Below are 20972 nucleotides of genomic sequence, written 5' to 3' on the forward strand. Positions count from 1 at the left end.
GCATATACTGTGTACATGTAGTGCAGCCAGATGAAAGGGGAGTTTCAGGGCCGCCCACACCTTTGTTTATGACTTTTTACACATTTAATAAAAATGTTTTTATTGATATTTTTTAATATTGGAAAATTTAATATTTTAAAATTTTGATTTTACAAGTTTTGTTTTTATGATTATTTTTGAAATTTTAGTTGAGAACTATAGCATGTCGCTGGGTCATTTTTAGGGGAGCTATGGCTCATGGTGTAAGAACGTTTTTGATATAGACATTTCAGTGCTTCAGATCTTAACAGTGAGGGTAAGTGACATCATTTCCTGTATCTTACATAGTTGTGGGAGGTGATTTTTTTTGTTTATTGACAATGGTTGTTGGGGTTAATCAGTTGACGCAAGATTTACGAACACTCCTGTATATATATATATCTATATATATATATATAAAAAAAAGTTTAAAAAAAAATAATGTTGTAGAATTAGGTAAATGACTCTTTAGGGTTTTCATAAATAAAATGAATGGAATATTACCAAAAGAAAACTACAATAAAATATTTTGATTACACAATGATACATGATGGAAAAAATGCACTGACTAATACGGACAACAAGAAATCATGATTTTCAGCTATTTAAGACACTTTTTGCAAAAAATATTATATTGTTATGGACGGTAACATCTTTTAATTCATAACAATGAGTATTAAAATAACAAAAAATATAACCATTTGAAACAAGCAGAAAAAAATAATGACTTTGGACATCAAAATTTACCTGCAATTATAGAATCACTCTTTTGAATAATGAAAAGTAGTTTTTGTCTGCTCATCATATTCATCAATGTTTGAATCATTTAAGAAGAAACTGCATTTTCTGTATTTCATTTCTGGGTTAAAAAACGAAAAATGAATGGACGCAAAAGTACAGAGACCCTCACTTGCACTGGAAAGAGAGTATTACAAAAAAAGATGCACAGTGTTAAACAGCAACTAAGTCATGTATTGCATTAATCCATTGTCCTATGTAGGACTTCAAATTTCAAAATTGCATACATCTTATATACATAATAATGAGATCTAATGAATATTTAAAGATTCTCAAATCTCAATTGTATCTTTGAAAAACTTGTAAAGAGAGCAGTCATTGGATACTGAAGATTTTCTGGAACTCTTCCTCAAACATTTGCTTCAGCCTGGCACCCATTCGGCCAAACTCACTGTCCTTTAGAGAGCAAGAGAACAAAATATAAAAAAAATCTGTCAAAAATCAAATGTCCTCTTGTAAAGTTAATCATCTCAACAATAATCATCAATAATGTCCTATATATGTGTTTACATATAAGATAGCAAAACAACTTCATTTTAACAAGCTACTGATCAGTTATTTGGCGATTTATTTATTATGTAACATGTTTCAGTGAATCTTACCCTATTGAACGTGCTGCAGTTGCTGAAAATGAGCTGAAAGTCAGAGACGAACGCTCCTACCGTCTGATACTCTCCACTTTCCAACTTCTGCTTTATTCTGTCCAGCCACATCGGCTGAGTTATGATCTCAGAGTATCTGCGCACCTGGAAGTCATTTTATTTCTGGTTTTTAAATGCAATGTAAAGTCATATTTTTCATCACTTCTATTCTCTTTAGATTTTACATTAAGGTATGAAAAGAGTAAAATTCTGAAGCTGGGTCACATGTAAAAGACAGCAAGAAGAAGAAAGGAGGCAATCTCACTGTTTGTCGTGGATCCTCAACAAACACCTTCTGGATGTCCTCTCTGTACACACATAACAGGAGACAGTGGCAGTGCTAAAGATGAAAAACAACACACACATATCCACAGTTAGACCCATAAACATTTGTTCTGTTTCTAAACCTGCTGAGCAGCCTGTAGGCAGCACTTTAGGGCACTGAAGGCTGTTACAAATTGTGAGCACCTTTAAATGTTTGTGTTTATCTTCTATATTAAGGTGCTGAATTTGTGTGTGTGTGTGTGTGTGTGTGTGTGTGTGTGTGTGTGTGTGAGGTCTCGGTGCCCCAAACATTGAATGGCTCTACACCACTTCCAGAACAGGACATCTTCTAAACATGCTCAACAATGACGATATAACCGTTAGAGAACTATCACGCGAATCGCTGTTTTTACATCTACAGCGTCGCAAAATACCTGCTGCTTCTACAAACAAGTCCCAGTTTCTTGGATTTAAACTAAAGCAGAACGGAAAGTTAGACATCAGAGCAGCCGGATTTGGAGTGCGCTCCGATTGGCTAGATTTAAATGATCTCTGCTGCCGTACAGAAATACAGCTGTCCTGGATGAGACCCGACGGAGAAGTAGTTACTCTCAGCGACAACATAATCACCGATCCGCTGGTTTGGTTGATCTGGTTGCAAAGGACTTGCAAAAGGTAATCTGTGAACATGATAGAAAGATATACAAGCATAGCACTGTACGATTTAACTGGTTTCATCATAACACATCTGACAGTGATTACTTTAAAAATACTCCAAATACTCCTGACATTGTAATTATAAATGAGGTTATGAAATCTGTATGTATCTTTGAGGTGGGCTGCTGTTTTGACCTGTATATGGATACTTGCTATTATTCTAAACTACTGAAACATCAACCACTGGTAGATCTCATTCACCAACTTGGATACAACTGTAAATTAATAATTCTGGTATTTGGAAGTTTAGGCCATGTCCATAACAATGAGATCAGGGGGATGCAGTTAGGGGCGCTGCAAAAAAAGGAAGCAAAAAGGCTTGCAAAATTCTGCTCTGTTTCAGCCACCATTGGGAGCATGCATATATGGAAATGGAGATGTTTTGTTTATCCTTAATGTATTGAGTATTATAAATGGAAGAACCTGTACAAGTATGTGAGCCATGAATTGTAGATCTGTCACCTTGACAAAGACCCTTCCCAGAGTATTTGGATCTTGTTTTCTTTGTAATGTCTTTTAGATCCAAATAAAAGCAATCAAATGTGTGTGTGTGTGTGTGTGTGTGTGTGTGTGTGTGTGTGTGTGTGTGTGTGTGTGTGTGTGTTTACCAATATGTGTTGAGACACTGGGGCATTGAAAGCTTCTTGTTCAGAAATATTACTGGAGTCACGCCACTGTTGACTGTTTCTTAACACGCAAAAGGTACAAATCCATTCCCTACAAGCAAACACACATATATACAGGATGAATGTCCAACATACATACTTGCTGATTTAATGTTTTTCTCTATGTCTGTCTCTCTCACCCAGGTGAGTCTTCATCTACAGTTGGTAGGTGACAGTGTGAATGAAAAGCTTGTGGACACTCGTCACAACACACAAGAGCTCCCTCAGAGTGACACACATAACACTCGTCATCATTGTTCTGGGCCATCTAGTCAAAGGATGACATGACACAACATTTTATCATCATCACAGAAATAAGCTCAAATGCATTTGGCTCTTCTATCTTACAAACTTGTTTTGATGTATAGGAATCTAACCACAACAAGTCGTATTTTACTGCAAAAGAAAGAAAAAAAAGTGTAGGCCCAAGATTTTTATTATTATTATTTTTTTTGGACATTACACTGACATTATTTTCATAACCGTAAAGGGAACAGAAGAAAGAAACTCATGAATAAAGGTTTAGAACCAGTGAAGCATGAGTAAATGTAAAATTTAAAAAATAAACAATACATTTTTTATATAAATATAAAATTTTCAGTGATTTTCATGACTTTATTCTATGAAAATCATTTTAATTATCATGTAATGTAATGTTAATAATCATTTAATTAACATTAATGTACAGTTGAGATCAAAAGTTTACATCTCCCTTTCAGAATCTGCAACATCAAGTGTGAACAGTGTCATTATTATAAATTCAACTATTATTTTCTCTTGTGGACTTTATGTAAACATATTTCATGTGAAATATCTTATTCAGGTCAGTACTAAATAAATAATAACATGCAATTTGTATGATCCCTCTTATTTTGGTAAAATAATTAACATTTTGTAGATTGTAAATTGGGGGTTAAACTTTTGACCTAAAGTGTACACATTTAAAAGACTTAAAGGGATACTCCACCCCAAAATTAAAATTTTGTCATTAATCACTTACCCCCATGTCGTTCCAAACCCGTAAAAGCTTCGTTCGTCTTTCAGAACACAATTTAAGATATTTTGGATGAAAACCAGGAGGCTTAAGACTGTCCCATAGACTGCCAAATAAATAACAGTGTCAAGGTCTAGGAAAGTATGAGGATGCGCTGTTTCTACATGTATTAACTTTGATTTGAAAGAAAACAGCGCATCCTTGTGGTGCGGATGATACAGAAGAGCATACACAGCATACGGTGATATGGAGAGACACAAAGGAGACTTTTAACAAAGGAATTGTTGAATAAAGTTGTTCTTTTTGTTTTCTTCACTTACAAAAGGTGTTCCCGTAGCTTCATATAACCCAGATTGCACATCTGATGGCAGATGAAGTATTCTGATGACGACTTTCATAATTTTTATGGACCTTGACACTGTTATTTACTTGGCAGTCTATGGGACAGTCACAGGCCTCCCGGTTTTCATCCAAAATATCTTAAATTGTGTTCCAAAGACGAACTGAGCTTTTATGGGTTTGGAACAACCTGGGGGTAAGTGATTAATGACAAAATTTTCATTTTGGGGTGTGTATTTTATTATGGATTTTGTGTTAAAATCGAATTTTATTTTTATGTTTATTGTTTTTGATTATAATTTTTGGGGTTGAGTTGTTTTTATAAATTTTTTTTTTTTGAGTATTGTTTTTTTAACATTCACACAGAAGGGAATGGACGTGCAGGATCTGTTTCTAGAAATTAAAAACAAACAAACAAACAAATTAAATAATCATACTTTTTATATGCTATTTCTCCCATTTGTTACCTTGAGTAAAACGTTAAGCATTTTTCCATGGCACAGTATATCTTTCTTCCAGTGTCCATCAGTGAGAGTCGGTTCCTGTTTTACAAATTCCTCCGGAGTGAACCATCTTTCCTCAGTACGTACACACTTCCCACGACTCCCTGCAACACAACATAAACATAAACACTTCCCACTCAAACCTCTGACACAGACAAAACAAACTGAGCTCTGCACACAAATCCATGCAATAACATACCTGACGCAAACCTGTATTTGTACAGAGTCCCAGTCAGTGAAACACAGGTGACTGGTAAAGAGGGAGCCTGGAAAACAGACAGATCCGCCATGTCTTCCTCCTCCTCTTTAACTCTCCCTCTAAACTCTGTTCCTTCTCCTCTCCCTCCCTGCTCCTGGACATCTTCAGCATCACTTTCCTCCAACAAACTAGAGCTTGTTTCTAAATCTTAAGGAATAAAACACATTACCGCATTCAGACAGACAGCAGAGAGCATGTGAATGAGCGAGGATTATGGGTACTCACTTGGACTGGAGCTCTCAGATGAGCTGACTGGAAACCTCATGTTCTGCAGAAAGGAAGAAAGTCACTAATGAATGTCAAATGAAAAACAGAGGAAAAGCAAAACCTGACATTGCACATAGAGAGACAAAGTACTTTTTGAACACAGGTTTTCTTTGTACTCTTCCTCTGTGGACAATGAAGATGCCCCTCCTGAAAAAGAAACGAGAAATGAAGTGATACACATGTATATCAGGGGTCTGCTGTATTTAATATAACTACATATTTACCTTATGTTATTAACTTAAATACTAGGGCTAGGTACTGACACAAATTTCACATTTCAATTCACAAGCTTACAATTAGATTCGATGCAATATTGATTATTTTGGCTATATACCAGGTTCAATATCGATTATTTTTTATATATTTTGGTTTTTTTGTTTTATTTAATTGTGTTGTATGTGATTGAGGTTAAGATGGTATTACATTATAATACTGTGGGTTAAAATTAACTAATCTGTATACAAACACAAATTATACTCAATTATTTTTTATAATATTAAACTTATAATACTAACTTGACAATTAAATAATTATATTTCTACTCTAATATTTATTTTTTTGAAATTTAAACATTTAAATTGTGGCTGTCAAACAAACTTGATGTATTTATTCAAACGACGTAAGCCTAAAATTCAAGAATCAAGAAAATTCTAAATGCAAAAATCAAGAAACTAATATTTTTTACCCAACACCAAGAAAATTCTAAATGCAAAAATCAAGAAACTAATATTTTTTACCCAACACCAGCTGATACAAAAATATGTAATGTACTACTGTTGCTTTGTATAAGAAGCATATTCCTGCTAAAAAATATGTAATGTACTACTGTTGCTTTGTATAAGAAGCATATTCCTGCTATAGACTAAGTTCCTAGAGTTGTAGAATCAAATATTTGTTTTATACAATTACTTCTCTTGGCAATTTTATTTCAAAACAACGTATCACAGTGGTGGGTGTCCCTCCTGAGAATATAATGTAGAAATCAGAAAAATAAAAACCAATGCCACTGACATCAGAGGGTCCGTAGAAAAACAAACATACATTTTGGTTCCACATATCAAAATACTTTATCTCATAATTGGTGGTTGTATATAATAATGAATCTAATAAAAAAATGCAAATATATATAAAACACACATTTGTGTTGTTAAATATTTTGGGATGTTAAATAAAAGTGTTGGGTTTACCTAATAAGAAATCAAATTTATACGCTGTTGCTGCATTACTCCGCTATCGAGAAGGCTATGTTAACAAATCACGCAGTTCAATTAACACTCCATACACCATAATGACAAAGCAAAAAAAGATTTGTCAATTTCATACATTTATGAAAAAAAAAAAAAAATGAAATAAGTACATTGCATAAATATTCAAACCCTTAACTCAGTACTTAGCTGAAGCGAATTTACATTTTTTTTGTTTTTGGGTTTGAAGTGTTTGGCTTTTCAGATTTTTGTTTTTATATTCCATTCTTCTCCTCGCCTCTCCACCTCTCAAGCTCTGTCAGGTTGGATGGGGGCAGACGCAAATGTTCAGATCAATTTTTTTCTTCAGTGTGGACACAGGCTTCCATAGCAAGCTATATGAATGCTCCTGAGCTCAATTTCAACTGTCCCAGATAGGGGTTTGAATACTTATGCAATGGAATCATTAAAGTTTTCTTTTTTTAATAACTTTCCAAGTTAAAAACCTGTTTTTTTTTTTTTTTTTTTTTTGCTTTGCCATTATGGTGTATGGAGTGTAGACTGATGTGGAAAAAAAGTAATTTAAAGCAGTATAACATAAGGCTGCAACATAACAAAATGTGAAAAAAATGAAGTATACTTTTGCAAGGCACTGTGTGTGTGTGTGTGTGTGTGTGTGTGTGTGTGTGTGTGTGTATATATATGCTGTGTGTGTGTGTGTGTGTGTATATATATATATATATATATATATATATATATATATATATATAATATTCTATATATAATTTCTAGCTAATTGTAATTTAACCTATGAAATTTAATCTTTAAACCATTTAAATTACAACTAAAATTCTACAGAGAGTGGGACAACAGTATATAAAGATAATGTATTGACTAAATATTTATCAAAACAGTAAAAGTTAATTAAAATATCTAAATAAAAAGTATTTGTGCAGTGTACTTTAAGTTTAAAGCAAAACCAAGGGCCATTTTCAAATCCTTGTTTTTAACAAAGATCCCAAGAATCCCAACAATCTGTAAGTGCTCGCATTATTTACTTCTATGAGTTTCTTTAGCGGTGTGTTTCTGCAGCGGATGCTGAGTTTCCAGTTTTTTGTTGTTTTTATTATTTACTTATATGTGTTAACCAGCTGGGGTGAACCAACGTCCCTGGGACAAAATACACTTCTCCCCTACAGAAGACAAGGACAGGATGCATTCAGATCAAACAATCTGCACATAAATAGTATAATAAATAATACTGTAATAAAATTAAAAGAAATGATAGAAAAAACTCAGTGATGGTGAACCTCTGGACAGTTTGTCCCGATACAGAGTGCCTTCTTTATCCCCACAGGTTACAGGCAGCTGAGCTTCCGGCAATGTCAAAATCTCCTGCTTGTCTCCTTTCTTCACAGAAGATGCTGAGAAAGAGAGAGAAGACGACACAGATCAGGAGAGAGTGAAAATACACAATCAAGACACCAGGCACCCGGGAACTGTTATTTTAGTATCACTGAGATAATATTATAGATTTTATTATTACTTGAATATATTTTAAGTTTTATATTTTCTTAATTTTAAAGTAATTTTGTGTTTTTTCAGTTTCGTCTTGGACTGCCTGAGGGTGAGTACATTTTCTGAAAATTTTCATTTTGAGGTAAACTTACCTTTAAGGTGATGATAAACTGGGAAACTTTTTTAAGAAATGTTGCTGGCTAACTTGGCTGAGCAAAGTTGCTTGAGCACTTTCTCAGTGAGAACGGGCGACAAATTTCTATCTGGACATTAGACTGGTAGTGGGCCCTATGTCTCACCTGGTTACCCATTGACAGCAACATTGTCCAGCAACATTTCTCAAAAAGTTGCCATGTGTATCATCACATTTAATTATTATTTCAGTTTCAGTAAAGTTTTAGTGGTATTTAACCCTGATGAGAACTAGGATCTGCTGTAGTTCAGGGACACACAGAAAGAGGGTTTTTTGGCTGGTTTCCTCCGCTTGGGTGTGAAAGCAGAGAAAAGGTCAGGATCATCACTATCCTCACTACTTCTATCATCTTTACTTCTCTTTCTAGTGTAGCTCTTCTCCTTCCCTTTCTCTCCTTTTCCTTCACTCTCTTCCTCCTCTGTCAGTGTCTCAACATCCGGAGGTTTTTCATAGAGTCTGAAAGTGCCTGGGACAAAGAAAAGAATAAAAAGATACTGTACATATGAATGCATTCTTGATCTATCGTAGTATAGTTGCTCATAATAATAAAAACCACAAACCATCCAGCAGGCTGTTTCTGAGGATGCGTAGCGTTGGGTACAGCTGCAGGATATGATCTTCAAACACACAACGCCAGAACTGATGCATGTACTGAGGTCTCTTTTTCTCCACCCAGTCCAGAACCTCATAGAAGCCCTTCTCCTTCTGCTCACGAGAACGCATCTTTTTCACATTCTACAGACAAAAACAGAAAGAAGTACATAAAGGAAGAAGGAAGTAGATCAAATGTCTTATGCATAAATAAGCAAAACAATGAACTGACACACTTTGACACACAACTTTTCTAAAAGGTATAGTGGAGGTACCATGGTAAAGTAAGATCAGTAAAAAAAAAAAAATTAAGAAATAAATACTGTTATTTCTAGTTACAAAAAATCTGTTTCAAATAAATGCTGTCTTTTTTTTTTTTTTACTTTCTATTCATCCAAAAACAATCAAAAAAAAAAAGAGGCAAGGAGGCAGACTGCTAGCAAGTTTTCTGATGTAAGATGTACTTACAATCATATTTTGCTTACATTCATTAACAAAAGCAATGTTCCCTGCTGCTGTTGTTTTAACACTGTTTTAAATGTGTCGGCACAGTGAAATTTTGTGTCATTGTCAATAGTGTAGGAAAAGCACATTAGTCATGTAAGTTGCTGTAAATCAAGCAGCCTTCTGTTGGTTAACGTGGCGAAACTGCGCTGAAAACTGATTTAAAATCAACAATCTTTTCCCAATTTCACACGAAACTTTCGAGAGTGAAGAAACCTTTACAAATTACTTGAATTTAGTATGCAAAATTTCGCCCAGCAACAGTAAATGTGACCCCACTTTTAGACTGTATTTTACTCTGTTTTTGTCAATAAAGAAACAATGACTGCAATGTTATTTATTTATTATGTCTAAAGTAGTGGTAGATTTGATCAAATGATTAGCAATATGTGATAAGTGCTTTGGAGCCACTGGTGCAGACTAGCTAGCTTACAATATCTAAATTTACTAACATGACATCAAATAAGTGGCTAACATAATGTCTAACATTATGTTTATTACATAGCAAATGAACCAATCAGAAGATGGACCATTTGTTCACTATTCAGGTAAGTACTGCAGTAAAACTCACACTGAATAATTCATTTATACCAAATCAAGCAGTTTTAGTTTAGAAACTTTAGTTTCAGCATTATTTTGATCTTTTATTAGGTAGAAGACTCTGTCGCAGTCCCACATGACCAGGAAGTTACCTAATATCAGTGCACAGGTGGGTTATCTACTGTAGGAAGGAGAAAGATCATCTAGTACTGTGCTTTTGTCTCAAACAGCTACCCCTTTACAGTTCAAATTGGCTCAATCCTCAAGCCCGCCGGCCGCTCGTTGTCAAGCCCACCGGCCGCTACTGACGCAAGCCCACCAGCCTCTGGCCTCTCAAGCTGGCAGGCCACTTCACTCTCACAAACCTCAGCCTAAAGGAAGAGGCTGAGGAGGAGGCGGTCTTCCAAAGCTCCAGCGTGCCTCTCTGCACTCATAGACATGGCGCTACCCCCAGAGTCCTCGGCTCCTATCCTCACCCCAGAATCCCCTCCAGAACGCTCTCCTTCGTCTCGACTGGTCCCGACCAGCTATCCATCGTCTCCCAAGTCTCCCTCGCCTTTGCTGGTCCCGACCAGCTAGCTCTCCATTGTCTCCCGAGTGTCCTTCGTCTCCGCTGGTCCCAACCAGCTCTCCATCATCTCCCAAGTCTCCTTCGCCTCCGCTGGTCCCGACCAGCTCTCCATCGTCTCCCGAGTCTCCTTCGCCTCCATTGGTCCCGACCAGCTCTCCATCGTCTCCCGAGTCTCTTTCGTCTCCGCTGGTCCCAACCAGCTCTCCATCGCCTCCCGAGTCTCCTTCGCCTCCACTGGTCCTGTCCAGCTCTCCATTGTCTCCCGAATGTCCTTCATCTCCGCTGGTCCCAACCAGCCCTCAATCATCTCCCAAGTCTCCTTCGCCTCCGCTGGTCCCGACCAGCTCTCCATCGTCTTCCGAGTTTTCTTCGCCTCCTTCGCCTCCGCTGGTCTCGTCCAGCCCTCCTTCGTCTCCTGAGTCCCCTGTGCTAGCAAAGCTCTGCTCCTTCAGAGCGCCCCCCCAGAGCCTGCTCCTCCACAGTATCCCCCAGAGCCCGCTCCTCCAGAGTGCCCCCCCCAGAGCCCACTCCTCCAGAGTGCCCTCCAGAGCATCCTCCGGAATCCCTCCGGGCATTGAAAGACCTAGTTTTTCCCAAGAAAATTTGGGTGGGGGCATATATCCGTGGCCATAGTGGCCGGGCCGGGGTACATGGACAAGGCCACGAAGGCACCTCCATGGCCTCCAGAATGGCTGGCACCTCCATGGCTAACTGAACTGTCTGCTCCGCCATGGCCTCCTGAACTGTCTGCTCCACCATGACTCCCCAAGTTCCCTGCTCCTCCATGGCTCCCAGAGCTGCCTGCTCCACCATGGCCCCCTGAGTTCCTTCCCAGTTGGAACTGTTATGGCGCGGGACGCGCCTTCTAGGTGGGGGGAGATATGTCACGTTAATGTTCTGTGTTTCTATTCTCTCTGCCGTTTGATCTAGTTTTCCCTTGTGTTTTCCTTTGCCCATATTTGGTCTTCTTGTTCCTGTTCCATGATTTTTTTCTTTTTGATTCCTTGTGTGTCTCGTCTTCCCCTCATTAAGATGTTTACTTAAGGAGTGTTTGGTTCAGAGTTCTTTGTTCAGTGTTTATTGTCATACCCTGTTCTACTTTGTCTGCCCTTTTGGAGTTTATGTTATTAAAGTCTGTTCAATTGGAAGTGTATCTCCTCGTTTTGCCTCCTACCGTGACATTTATAAGATATGGATTTATTCAAACATAAACATTGAAGAACAGTATATATTATATTAAATAAGCTATGTTATATGGTACATATATTTAGGAAATTGTTCTTCTCTGAAGTTAATTTTTCCAGCCGACTAAGTTTATGGTCAGCGATTTTATTTTTTCCTGAGGTAAATGTGACGTTACGTGACATTGTTTACAAGCTTTTAAACTGATGTCTTTGCGTGGTTGAAACACTGATTGAGCGATTACATGAGACAGAATTTCGGCAAGTTGTACTCTTTTCGACATACCTTCGAATGTTTATTCATTTTAATTTTGTGCTGCCGTTTCTAACTGAGTCAGTGCAGCTACAGCGGGTGAAATAAGTATTGAACATGTCACCATTTTTCGCAGTAAATATATTTCTAAAGGTGGTGTTGACTTGAAATTTTCACCAGATGTTGGTAACAACCCAAGTAATCCATACAAAGGAAACAAAAAAAGTTTAGAAATTAAGTTAAAAAGGCATTGAAAGCCAAGACACCAGCTGAAATCTATCAGAAAATAGAAAGCAATCCTTCCCCTTGTTGTCAGTAGAAATTAACATTAACTGGTTCATTCCCAACACCTACAGTACTAGGATGATGATTATGAAACAAGGGTTTCAGCAAGACAATGATCCCAAACACAGCCAAGGAAACTCCCGATTGGTTTCAGACAAAGAAAATAAAGCTGCTAGAATGGCCCAGACAATAACCTGACTTGAATCCAATAGAAAATAAGAACTAAAGATCAGAGTTCATAGAAGAGGCCAACAGAACCTTCAAGATTTGAAGACTGTGGAAGAATGAGGCAAAATCACACTTGAACAATGCATATGACTAGTTTCTCCATACAGGAGGCATCCTGAAGCTATCATTACCGACAAAGGTTTTTGTACAAAGTATTAAATAAATTTCAGTAGTTCAATACTTTTCCCCTGGGTCATTCCATGTTATTACACATAACTCAATTGCTGAACTTATTTGTTTTGTTTCATTTGTATGTATGGATTACTTGGGTTGTTACCAACATATAGTAAAAATTTCAAGTTAACAGAAAGTAAAGAAATATATTTACTGGGAAAAATGGTGACGTGTTCAATACTTATTTTACCTGCTGTATCTTTCCAACACATTCTCACTCCCAACTAGTCACATATTGACGCTTGGTCAGGACCCCTTGTAGTCACATTTTATGATGCACAGGGTACCCCTTTAGCATCATTTTTCAACGTGCAGGGTCCTCCATTGCTTTTAAGGCTGGGACACACAAGCCGATGATTGGCCATTGGCCAATGTCGGGCCAACGGCTAGCACAATCGGGCTAGTTTGTTTGGTGTGTTTCACTCATTGGCTCTCGTCGGCTCACGTTGGCGGTAGTTTGCCCGATTCAACATGGCGTCGGGGCCATCGGTAAGAATGAGAGCTCCGATTGGATGTTTATCGAATGGGTCACTGCCCGAGAATTAAAGCGAAAGTGATGAAAACAAGCACTTACATTTTCTTTTGATTTTACTCACAGGACAGCAGCTCTACAAAAATATGGTCTTTTACAACATGATGCATTGTTGTAGATTAAACTACTCAACAGTATATTTAGTAAGCAACTTTAAATTTAATAACCCTGAACGTAATCAGAAGTAAAATGCAACATACACAGTAGCGCAGCAATAATATTAATGCAAAACCATCCTGACAAATTCTTTTTTCAGAACAATACGGTATACCTTTACTTTTACTCTCAAAACCTTATTAGAGTATACAAGATAATACTTTTATTTAAAGGACAGTTCACCCAAAAATGACAATTCTGTAATCATTTACTCACCCTCAAGTTGTTCCAGGTTAGGAATTTTCATTTTTGGGTGAACTATTCCTTTTGATTATAAATATGACTAGTAGCTTTTCCCCAATACGGTATTAGTAGTTACTTAAAGTAGTTTACTAAAGTATCTCAATATTTCTTCTACCAATTACATTGTCATAGCTCTAAACAATTTCTCTTTTCCTTCTTTCCCTAAATCAGACCAGACCCCTGTACTGCAGGATAAAGATGAATGTACCAGCACTGGACAGGTTTTTTAAATGAATGGCAGCATGGATGGGGTGCCACAATCCAGACCCTGGTGTTTCTTTTCTGTCTGCCAGTGGTACATCATACAGAGTGGTCTCCAGAGTGTTTGACATGCCTCATTCCACTGTCATTGTCCTCCTAGTTGCTGAGGAGGTGCTGGCCATTCACCAAGAGATTCACCTCCCGAAGACCCCAGAACACATGGAGGGTGTCACACTATGCTGCAGGAAGGAACACGGAGCCATGGATAATCGAAAGAGTCTTTATTAATCCAACACAGGGGTAAATCCAACATGGAGAACAGGAGGAAGACACATGTACTTGACTGTTAGACCTGACAAAACTGAACTGAAAGGACATGGGTTTTTAAAGGCAGGATAATTGGGGAAGAATGAGTCACACCTGGGAGCAAATTAACACAAAGAAAGATAAAACTGGGTCACAGGGAGCAAAACATACACAGACATGTCCATAATCCTGACATTTCACCCCCCTCCCGGAAGGTGCGTCCTCGCACTGTAGGCAACAACAGGAGGAGGCATAGGTGGGAGCTTTGAAGGAGGCTCAAGTGGAGGACAGACCCCCGGGAGGGGGCCATCAGACAGAGACCATGGAGGGAGGAGCCAGGGAGGAGACGGGAGGAGCTTGGAGCAGGAGGAGTCCATCTGGACCCAGGCGACAGCCATAATGACGGCCCATGCTGGAGCCAATGGTGGGAGGAGCCATGGAGAAGGAATGGCCACTGACTCCAGGGGGCCAACCAATGGTTGCGGAGCAGGTGGAGGAGGAGCCCGAGGCGGAGACGGAGAGCCAATGAGCCAGGGGAATGCCGAGGATCCGGGGGGCAGGGTGGAGCCAAGGGCTCTGGTGAACAAGGCGGAGATCCAGAGATCCACGGCGGAGCCAGAGCGACGGAGGACCAAGGTGGAGCTGGCAGGAGAAAGGAGCCCAACAGAGCTGATGGTGGGTCGACGTCTGACCAAGGCGGAGCCAGAGGGACAAGGGAGCCCGGTGGAGCTGATGAATCGATGGTTGACAGTGGAGGTGAGGGAGCTTGGAGCCGAGGTGGAGCCTCTGGGACTAGGGGCCGAGGCGGAGTCCGGGCAAGGAAGGCTGGAGGCGGGGATGAGGGATACTCCAGCCACAGCGACACTGGAGGATGGCAGTCAAGCTGAGCTTGCACCGCATAGATGGTGGGCTGAGGGCAAGCAGAGGGGCTGTCAGACAACAGCGGTGGAGGAAGCAGGAGCGGGTGGGAGGGCGGGCATTTTCGAGGAGCGGGCACTGGAGGACACTTTCTAGGAGCAGACACTGGAGGACACTTTCTAGGAGCAGGCCCTGGAGAATCGGAAGCCCCCTCAGGGCTGGACAAGAAAACCAAGGACAAAGGAAGGCTGGATGGGACCAGCGGAGATGACGGAGAGAGGAGAGGGGGCAGTTCAACCTCCAGTTCAGATTCCCAGTCTATCAGATCCCCCTCCCAGTTTTGGCACCGACACCGCTCCATACTCGGCTCACCCTCAGCCGCGATGCAGGGGGCGGAGCTCCACTCCGCACTCACACTGTCCAAGGCTCTCTCCCTTGTGGAGGGCACTGTACCCAGCTCTCGCACCTGGTCTGACAGGTTGGGCTCCATATCCGGGGTGATCTTCCACTCAGTCGCTTAGCATTGCGCTGGCTCATTGATCGCGGCAGTAATGGGCTCTCCATCACCGGTGGGCTCGGGCTTCGGGGGATCTCTGTCATCTGTGGGCTCAGGCTGATGCTCCGTGGATTCGGCGAGATCCTCCTCGGGGCCGATGGTGAATGGTGATCTGTTTCTCGCCAGAATCCACTCCACGAAGGCGGTGAAATCCACTCGAGGGCCCCAAGGCTCTCTCCCTTGTGGAGGGCACTGTACCCAGCTGTTGTGACTGTTGTGAAAGTTTGGGCTTGCTCCAGCAGGAGGAGGAGAAATTCTGGGCGGGTGTAGGGATCCATACACAACGTAAAGAAAAAACTGAGGTAAAAACAGAAAACAAATGGAGGGGAGACACGCAATAAACTGTTTGTAGGTCAGGTCTTCTGTCACACTATGCTGTCGGAAGAAACACGGAGCCGTGGATAATCGAAAGAGTCTTTATTAATCCAACACAGATGTAAATCCAACATGGAGAGCAGGAGAAAGATATATGTACTTGACTGGTAGACCCGACAAAACTGAACTGAAAGGACATTGGTTTTTAAAGGGAGGATAATTGGGGAAGAACGAGACACACCTGGGAGCAAATTAACGCAATCAAAGGAAGACAAAACTGGGTCACATGGAGCAAAACATACATAGACAGGTCGATAATCCTGACACAAATTGAGGTTATCTTAGGAATAATTAATTTTTTTCTGATGTTAAACCTAAGCTGTGTTGTAAATAGTTGTAAAAAGTACTTTCAGTAATGTATAGAACAATATGTTTTAATGTGTAAAAAAAAAAAAACAATTTTTACAGAACAAAAACCTGACCAAGTGTCAATATGTGACGAGTTGGGAGTGAGAATGTGTTTATCTGTCACTCCACATTAAACAGCACAAAACAGTAGACAAAATTTGAGACTTTGCTTCATATCAAAAGTACATTTACATATACATTAATTGAGTCATTTAGCAGATGCTTTTATCCGAAGCGACTTATTAATGAGGACAATGGAAGCAATCAAAATCAACAAAAGAGCAATGATATGCAATTGCTATAACAAGTCTCAGTAAGCTTAATGCAGTGCACATTGCAAGTTTTTTTTTTTATTATATAGCTAATAGATAAAAAGAAAACTAGTGTCAGAGGCCTTTTTTGATTTTGTTAATTGTATAATAAATAAAAAGAAAACAAATAGATATAGAATTCAAAAAGATTAGAGATGCTAGTGTTAGTTGTTGTTTTATTTTGTTTGTTTGTTTGTAAAAGTAATAAAGCGCAAAGCCTATTATGATTTATTAGATGGGAGGTCAACTACAACATTCCTTTCATTAACTGAAAACAGGCTAGACTAATCGATTCCTGAGATTTAAGAATCCACATTGTTTCGAAAAATGACAATCGATTAAAATCGAGGAATCAATCTTTTTCCCAAATCTACTGAAGACTGGATAATGATGCTGAAAATTCAGCTTTGACATTACAGAAATAAATTAAATTTTTAATCATATACAGATATATATATATATATATATATATATATATATATATATATATATATATATATATATATATATATATATGTGTGTCATATGTATGTAATAATATAATATGTAATAACGGTTCACAATTTTTTTTCCACTTTTTGATGTTAAATGCAGGCTTTTTTGTATCCTTGTGCAGTGGTGCCCTGAGAAGTGGGTATACTCTTAATTTATGCCCCCCAACCTGGTCTTTCATGTGTTTTTAGGGAATATTTGCATTTATTCACATGAGTTTGGATTAGTTATTCAGTGATTAGTAATGGTCTGACATGATTTTGGCTAATGCAGGACAATACTGAATGATGCACATCAGAGGGGATTTAGAAGTGGGTATACGCCGTATAGGGTGTATTAGGGTGCAATGTCCAAAAACATTGACTTGCTATGGTACAATGATGAATAACATGGTATTGCCATAGTACATGTCCCAAAACATGGTATTACTATGGTTAAATGGGCAAAAACAATAGTATCATACCACACAAAAATATCAGGGTATTACCATAGTATATGCTCCAAAACAAAACGTTCATAATAATAATAATAATATAAAAATGTTCAATAATGTATTATTATGGGACCATGTTAAAAAAATTGAAAATGTATTGTTGAAAATGTATTGCTATGGTTGAATGTCCAAAAATAATGTTATTAGTACCATGTCTAAAAACGTTATTAGTAGCATGTCTATAAGAGTTACTGCCCTTCAGCTAACTCTAAAATGAAAGTAAAATGCACAGGGTGGGTGCAAGGGTGGGCGTGTTTCTACCTCAAAGAGTTTCTCTGACACCAGATCGTGGTCGCGCAGCTGAGTGAGGAGTCTGTGTGGTTGCTCTATGTATGAAATCTCCGTCTTTTTCCGGTGGAACAAAAACAGCAACTCTTCATTCGTTAGAAAGTCTAACGGGTCCATTTGGGCGCTGACTCTATATTCATTATATGAAGATATCATTATATCATTTTAGCGACTTTACAACAGCATGCAGATTACAATGCAACAGATACAGTTATGTTTCAAAATATATTATTATAGGCTCAAGCAATGTCTCACACTTGTATCAAATGAATAGACCAGATATGTTATGTTCTGATGTTTTGCTGGCATTAAACGCAACAGTTGCATATTTGACTCTTGCGCAGCCTACCTTTTACCGGTGATCTGTCTTGAAAAAATGTTTGTATTTCTGTACTTGACACGAGGAGTAAAACAGAAAGGGTTGTTTCCAAATCTCCCGCCTGTATCTTATAGCCTAGTTAATAAAGTGAGAAGAATGCGGAAGTTGTGTAAAAAAAAAAAAAAAAAAAAAGGAGGAAAAAGGAGGCGTGTTGTTGGGGTGGTTGTTCTCCGGCAGGGTGGTGTTTTTTTTTTTAACGACTAACGACAGCAGGACGCTTGTAGGCACAGCGTTTTGACGTTTATTTAGGATGTAAATCGCAATTTCATGTGTTCCAGCTCTGTTAATTACATAAATGCGAATGCTGAAATTAAGTTTAACTCCGGGACTTAAAAATGTTTTACTGAAATGTAATCAATCATGTGTGTTGATAAAACTGCCATACAGGTTTAAGACAAGTTTTCTAGTAGGCCTACGTTTTATTTATAACATGTCTGCTATACAGTTAAGTTTTTCTCAAGTATGTGCCCCTTCAGTCAAATACTCACATTTAGGGTTGCCATAACCGTCCCGTAGGCTATAGCCGGGACGTAGCCTATAGCTTAAATTGGGCTTGTACAGTAACACTGACTGATGCAACAGCAGCAGCGCTGATCACTTGAGAACTGGGCTGTGAATCTTTGGGTAGACAGTGATTAGATTCGAATTCGATTCACAATACATAGGGTTTCGACTCGATTCAAGAGCGATTTTTGCAAATTTAGAGCAATTCAATTCGATACAATTCGCAATTAAATTCGATTATAACGATTCGATTCTGCATTCTTTAAATGCATTCACAGGATTATTTAAATGTTTAATATTTAAAAATTATTTAAATCTAAATTCTTTACAAGCAATAAAAAAAAAAAAAAAACACTTTTGTCCATTGTTAGATGCTAGTTTAATGATGCTATGGCATGACATGGCATATGTATTAAAAAAAAGAGCTTTAAAAGTATTAAGCATATAGGCTAACATTTTGTCACACCAGGGACGTAGCCATAATTTCAGAAGTGATAGAAATGTCAAATATACAATTATTTTATGTATGTATTTTTTATTCTTTTTTTCACAAGGAATGCTTTTCTTATCTATTACTTTGAATTTGCTATAAGAAACCAAATACACTGCTGGAAAACATGTAATTTGTAATCTATTGTAATCTATTTAATTTTCTGCACAGAATAAGGTAGAAAATATACTTTATAGTTTCTGTACTGTAATAAATTGTCAGTTAGCACTGCATCATTCATAACTTTTATTTATTTATTGTCTGAACGTTTCAGTTCATTCTGCTTTTTATTCAGTTTAGCTGCAGATATCTGGCAAGTCCTTTGAGCACGATAACACTTCTCTTTCACTGCCAAACTTCTCATTTTCATTCGATTCTTAGCGTTTTAAATCGATTACTGTCCGAAATCGGCGATCCACGATTCAAAAATAATGTTTCAAGATCGATGCATATGCATCGTCAGGGTTTGTAATCGATGCATCGATAAAACGAGTGAATCGTTACACCCCTACTTGAGAATGATCACTGACACCTGTCATCATCCAATCACAGCCACCTTCACACGCAGTATACTTAAATAGCCTAAATCAGAAATCGTGAACATAACTTTAACTGTTTGAAGAAGGATCTCTGCCGGCTGGAGCAGCGCTAGCGCCAAATTAACCATGGTTTTACTACTACTACTACTACTACAAAAAAAAAAAAAAAAAAAACACCCCTTGGTTACTATAATTAACCCCTTCAGACCCGAGTGTTTTTTTTTTTTCACTGAACATTTTTTTTTATCCACCTGATAGACTATTTGCTCTTCTCCATTATAGAAATGAGTCTAGGGCCCTGTTTATACCTGGTATTAAGATGCGTTTTGGTCGATCGGATCCATGAGTCCAAAATCCAGCAGCACAAGAAAACATGCAATCTAGGCTACCTGAGATTTAATCAATAAGGGAAGTCGTCTTTCACTACTGCAATGTTGTAAAATAGAGAAAACCATTTTACATTTAAGTAACTAGCTTATTCTTAACCTTGGACCTTTTTCTTGAAACACAAAAACTGTCCATCACATGGGCGTCGCTAGGCCATTTCAGGGGGCATATAGCCCCCCTAAAATGACTACTCAGCCCCTATAAAATTTTGCAATTAGTTCCATAAACTGTACACGAATTCGCCTACAATTTCATATGAAAACGGCTACAGGCTTCGGCTCCTCCCCGTCTTTCAGTGCGGCACAGAGCGAGAAACAGAGGACAAGGTGTGCGTTTATCGATAGATTGTTATAATATCTGCATCTGTGCAATTCTTTGTCCACCAGAGGGCGCAAATTATCCAGAATAAAAATGTTGAAAATAAAATCATGACTCAACTGTCCAGACAGATGTACAGGAGTTTGTTCAATTACAGTCTAAAATTTTTTATAATAAAAGTTTTTAAAACATAACTTTTTAAAGGCACACATTCACAGTAAAATATTGCTTAAATGAAGCTTTGGGGAAAAAGTATAGTAAGTAAACTAGATTCTCTTAGTGTCTCTTATGTTGATGTTTCTATTGATTGTGTGTAACAATATACCATTTAAACAATAACACGTTATTATCAATGCATTTTATAATAATAGGTTATGATTTAATACATTAACTCATAGGCTATAATATGATAATCATATAGCCTAATATATATTAACAAGAGCAGTAAAATGTACAGTCACCAAAATGCACCTTGTTGAAATTATCAGTTTTTTTTTTGTTTTTTTTCC

General features: G+C 38.2%; 1 pseudogene; it reads right to left on the minus strand.

The window, feature by feature from the left end:
* Positions 1-969: 969 nt before the first annotated feature.
* LOC109098265 lies at positions 970-18342 on the minus strand (annotated as a pseudogene).
* Positions 18343-20972: the final 2630 nt, after the last annotated feature.

Source organism: Cyprinus carpio, chromosome B3 (genome assembly GCF_018340385.1).
Source record: "Cyprinus carpio isolate SPL01 chromosome B3, ASM1834038v1, whole genome shotgun sequence".
In the NCBI taxonomy this organism is placed as follows: Eukaryota; Metazoa; Chordata; class Actinopteri; order Cypriniformes; family Cyprinidae; genus Cyprinus; species Cyprinus carpio.